Here is a 6,000-nt window from a genome sequence, read left to right on the forward strand (position 1 = left end):
TTAGGTAAATCAACCTTATAAGCATTAGAGCCATACTTAGCCAAAACCTTACAAGGACCTATCCTCCTCATTTGTAGTTTGCTGGGAATTCCTTTTTGAATTATGGACTTATTCAAGTGCAACATCACAAAGTCACCAACTGAAAAATTGTACATCTTTCCTTGTTGCGTCAACTCTAGCTTTGACCTTCTATGAGGCATCTTGGAGAGCTTGCTTTACTTGATCATGAACCTCCTTCATAGACTGAGCTACATCATCAGCTTGACAACTTCTTTGCTGCACATTACCAAGGTTTCTCAACTCCATAACACCCCTTGGGTGCATACCATACACTATCTCAAAAGGACTCTTACCAGTAGACCTGTTGACATTGTCCTTGTAGGAAAACTCTGCTGGGTGAAGAATCTGATCCCAACTCTATCCATAATCTTTTTTCAGACACCTTAAGAGGTTACCAAGTGTCCTATTGACCACCTCTATTCGGCCATCGGTTTGGGGATGATAGGCTAAACCAAAAGACAAGTTAGTACCCAATCTTTTCCAAAGAGTTTTCCAAAAATGTCCAAGGAATTTGACATCTCTATCTGAAATAATACTAATAGGATTACCATGGATTCAAATAACCTCTTTGAAAAACAAATGTGCAATGTGACTAACATCATGAGTAGTTTTGCAAGGAACAAAATGTGCCATTTTACTGAATCTATCAACAACAACAAAAATTGTATCAAAACAAAGCTTTGTTTTGGGTAAACCAACCACAAAATCCATACTCACATATTCCCATGGCCTTGTAGGAATGGGTAATGGTTGATAAAGACCACCATTGGTAGATGTACCTTTTGCCTTTTGGCAAACCATACACTGCTCAACATACCTCCTGATATCCCTTTGCATTCTTGGACGATAGTAGAAACATTGCACAAGTTCCAATATCTTGTTTAGACCAAAATGACCACTCAAACACCCATTGTGCTTCTCTTGGATCATATTTTCCCTCATTGAACCTTTGGGAACACACAACTATCCACCTCTAAACAACAAACCATTTTGCAAGGTAAAATCAGCATATTCACTATGAAAATGGTTTTGAAATTCTTGACAAACCTTGTAAATGGCTGCAAAATATTCATCATTTGTATACAAATCCTTGAAGCAATCAACTCCAATACTCCGAATCTGCACTTCTTGCACTGTTATTAGCCTTCTATTCAAAGCATCTGCTACCTTATTACATTGTCCCTTATTATGCTTAATGGAAAATGTATATGATTGCAAGTACTCAACCCATTTAACATGTCTATGACTCAACTTATCTTGTGAATTCAAAAAACTAAGAGCTTGATTATTTGTGTAAACAACAAACTCTTTGGGCAGCAAATAGTGCCTCCATTTTCTAAGAGCTTGGACAAGAGAATACAATTCAAGATCATAGGATGAATACTTATTTTTTGCATCATTGAGCTTTTCACTAAAGAAAGCTACTGGTCTATTATCTTGACTCAAAACAACACCAACTACTATGTTACCTGCATCACATTCAATAGTGAACAACTTATCAAAACTAGGAAGAATGAGTACTGGTTGTGTAGCTACCTTTTGTTTCAAGAGTTCAAACCCCTTATTAGCCTCTTTGGTCCACTGAAACTTTGTCTTGACTCCACCTTTAATAGTATCTAGCATAGGTACACAAATCTCATTGAATCCCCTTATAAACTTCCTGTAGAACTATGCCAAACCATGAAAGCTTCGCACTTCATTTGCTGTTTTTGGTGTTGGCCAATTGGTGATGGCTTCCACCTTTGATGTGTCCATTTTCAAGTCTCCACCTGAGACTACAAAATGAAGATATACTAGTTCCTTCTGCATAAATTCACACTTCTCCAAGTTTATTCTTAGTTGCTCATCATACAATTGTTGCAATACAAATTTGAGACGCTTTAGATGTTTATCTTTAGTTCTACTGAAAATCAAGATATCATCTAAGTATACAACAACAAATTTACCAATAAAATCTTTAAGAACTTCATTCATGAGTCTCATGAATGTACTAGGAGCATTAGTGAGACCAAATGGCATAACAAGCCACTCATTAAGTCCTTTGTTAGTTTTGAAGGGTGTTTTCCACTCATCACATTCCTTTATCATGATGTAGTGGTAACCACTCTTGAGATCAATCTTTGTGAAAAACTCTGCACCTCCCAAGCAATCCATCAAATCTTCAATCCTTGGGATAAGAAATCTATATCCGATAGTGATTCTGTTAATGGCTCTTGAATCTGTGCATAGCCTCCATGTTCCTCCTTTCTTTGGTGCTAACACTGTAGGTACGACACAAGGACTTATGTTCTTCCTTATCAAACCTTGATCTAACAACTCTTGTACTTGTCTAGCCACTTCTTTATTCTGTTCCGGGGTCATCTTATAGGCTGCTTTGTTGGGTAATGAGGCTCCTGGAATGAAGTCAATTTGATGGCTTATGGCTCTAGTAGGTGGTAGGGTTGTTGGTGCTCCATCACTTATGGTTTATTTAAAGTTGTCTAGTATTTGCTGCATTCATGAGGTATTTGAACCTTCTTTTCTTTCTTTTCCTACTTTGGTTTCACTATGAGAGCAAATCCCAATCCTTCACCCTCTTCAAGAGTGTTTATGAACTCTTTTTCACTCACCAACAAGGCATTTAGGTTTTTGGACTTGCTGCCCTCTCCATCATTTAAGGACTGAATTTTATATGTGACTCCATCTTTTTTAAAGGAATAAGAGTTCTTCTCATCATTATGAATGGATTTTCTATCAAATTTCCATGGTCTACCCAGAAGTAGGTGGCAAGCATCCATTGGGAGTATATCACATAGGATTTTATCCTTATAACTCCCTATTGTGAACTCAACCCAAGCTTGTTCATTCACCACCACATGCTGCTCCTTGTTGAGCCAAGTGACCTTATACGAACTACTATGTGGAACTCTCTCCAATTTGAGTTTATTTGTTGCTTCCTTCGACACAATATTGTCTGTAGACCCTGAATCTATCACCACTCTGCAAACCTTACCCATGATTTTGCACTTGATATTAAATAAAGATCTTCTTTGAGTTGGTTCCTCTTTGGTTGGATCCTTGATCAAGACTCTTCTCATCATTAAACTTTCCCCATCTTCTAAAGCTAAACTCATTTCTTGTGTCTTACCGCTTGCTACATCTTCTTGCACATATGTCACTCTTCTTTCACCTCCTTGAGATGAAGAAGATTTCTCAGGGAATCTATAGGCGGGATGACCCAACTTTTGGAAATTGTAACACTTCATGGTTGAGAAGTAGGACACTCTTCCTGGTCCACTAGATCTACCTCTTCTTGGGTTGCTAGATCCCCTTCCTATATAGTTGTTCTTGCTATTAGAATCCCCACTTTTCTCTATAAGTTTGGACTCTTCTTGGGACCTTTGATCAGCTCCTCTTCCACCAAAATTGCCTCTATGGCCTCTACCATCTCTTCGCCTACCTCTGCCTCTGTTGCTTTGTTCTTGCTTCTTCCTACTTTTCTCTTCCACTTTGGGTGCCAGTTGGTAGCACTTCTGCACTGTATTGGGACACAACAAACTCAACTCTTCTTGTATATTCCATCTCAAGCCATTGAGATATCTCACAACTTTTATGTTCTCATCTTCCACAACCTTTGTCCTCAAACATAGTCTTTGAAACTCCTCTATATAGCTACTCGCATCTAACTCCCTTTGCCTGAAATTATACCTCTTCTTATGTAGTTGAATTTCATAATCATCTGGTATGTAGGTTTCCTTGATCTTAGACACCATTCCCTTCCAGGTTGCTATGGGTTGTTTCTTCTCTTTTTTTCTCTCATCTTGAATGAACTTCCACCATGTTAAGGCAGCCCCTCTCAACCTAGACTTAGCTACCTTCACCTTTTGGGCCTATGTCACCCCATCACATTCAAAGTGATTCTTCGGGCCTTCAATCCATTCCATGACTAAATCTGGATCCATCTTACCACTAAAAAGAGCTACACCTTCTAAGGTTTTGCCACTCAAAGCCTTCAAGGCCTTCAAGAAAGGTTCTTGTTCAAGAACATGATTAGGTATAGGGATCTCATCTTCTATTGCTACCAATTTGCCCCTATCTCCTACCTTATCGCTCACTTCTTCAGTTTTGACCTCTAATGAAACTAGTTTTGTCTCTAGCTGCTCCAATCTCTCCCTTAGTGCTCTATTTTCCTCTTCTTGGTCTTCTACCTTCTTGGCTAACTCAGCATTGGTCACCATCTTGAAACTACTCACTTCTACCCAAGACTTACTTCTTGCTCTGATACCACTATAATAGGGTGATACTCAAGAATTGGCTCAAATTGTGTGTTTGTAATCAATTTGGCTTGCAAGTTCCCTCAAAGGTGACTGTTGAAGGTTTTGCCACTTTTTTAGGTAATGTTTCTTTGATGTCTTTCCTTCTCTATGCTTCATACCAACCCTGAGATCTTCCTACCATGTTAGTTCTTATTTTCATCCATACTTGCTCTCAAGACACACAAAAGTGCAACTTTGCTTCCTAACTCCAAGCACAAAAATAACTCACCAAGAGTTGTAGGAGGTCTATAAAATTGTATAACATCCTATTAGGCTTATTTCAACTTGGTTTGGTGATTTATTCAATTGTATTCTTACCCGATTTGAAGACAAGCTCAAAACAGGGCTACAAGGAAAGAGCCCCAATTAGCCCTCCAAAACTTCTAAAATGCTTATAACTTGACAAACTACCAAAACTCTTTATGAATCCCTTGCATATCTAGATACCCTTTATGGATATCTTTCAAGTTCGTGCTATGAGGAGGTCTGAAAAGACCGTACAATAGATGTCCTATAAATGTGCCTAAAAACAAGGGTTTTCAAGGGTTGTGAGTCTTCAAACACCTTATCACCATTCCAAAATCTTCTTCAGACCACCAAATATTTTGAGAAGGTCTGTACCATCATTATGAAGCCTTCCAACTTCCTGCCCTGCAAGCATAAAGACAAAGACTTGATGTGCAACCAAGTTTCAAGAGGAAAAGTGCTCAAAAACCATTGTATTCAACACTTTGGCTACTCAAAATGCATTTCCAACAAACTATTCATTGAAACATCCTCCCATCTAGTCTAAAAGATCTATCAAAACTTCATTCCACCTTAGGAAACCAAAAATGAGGTCCACTTGGTGGGGGTTTGCAAAGAAGCTTTGTTTTACACCATGAAAATTCACTACCAAGCTATAGGAGCTCGCTCAGTAAGCAACAAAAACCATTTTCTTTGTCATTTCCATAAAAAAAAACTTGTATCTACAAGAAGTCTATGTACATCAACTTGACTCTCAGAGGCCATGGAGAAAGAGCCAAAGAAAATCAAGTTGCTTCCATTGTTGAAGCCAAGCCCTTACTCAACCGAGAATAGGGCTAAAACAAAATAATTTTGATACAATGTTAAAAATTCACACCAGCACACAAACCCAGGTGAGAAATATTTAACACAACTGCCCAAATGAAAACAATACAACCAAATGCTTAGGAAGTACGGACTGCTATAGCATATGGAGCAAAAATGCAAGAAAAGTGACAAAATTCTTAGTTTTTGTATTGAATTCTTCTTGTTTTTGAATGCCAACCTGATAGAAAGTTGTGTGAGGCTTTAAATAGACTCTCACCACCCAAATCATGCCGGGTATGGACCAATAACCACCTTTTGCCTTATTTTTACAAATTTTCCAAAAATTGTCAAAATGTTGCTTGACAACTTTGACAATTTTTGGTATAATGAGCATTTTTGACTTGTGAGCCAAATAGACTTAACTTTTACCATGGGAAATGGTTTTCTAGGACCATACAAACATGTTTCAATTCCTATCAAGGCTTTATAAGGAGTTTTGACCATATTTCCACATTTTGCCCATTCTAGGCTTACAAAGCATAAAAGGTCAAAAATTGGCCAAAAACTCAAAAAACAACAAAACTAAGACACA

Source organism: Cryptomeria japonica, chromosome 4 (assembly GCF_030272615.1).
Source record: "Cryptomeria japonica chromosome 4, Sugi_1.0, whole genome shotgun sequence".
In the NCBI taxonomy this organism is placed as follows: Eukaryota; Viridiplantae; Streptophyta; class Pinopsida; order Cupressales; family Cupressaceae; genus Cryptomeria; species Cryptomeria japonica.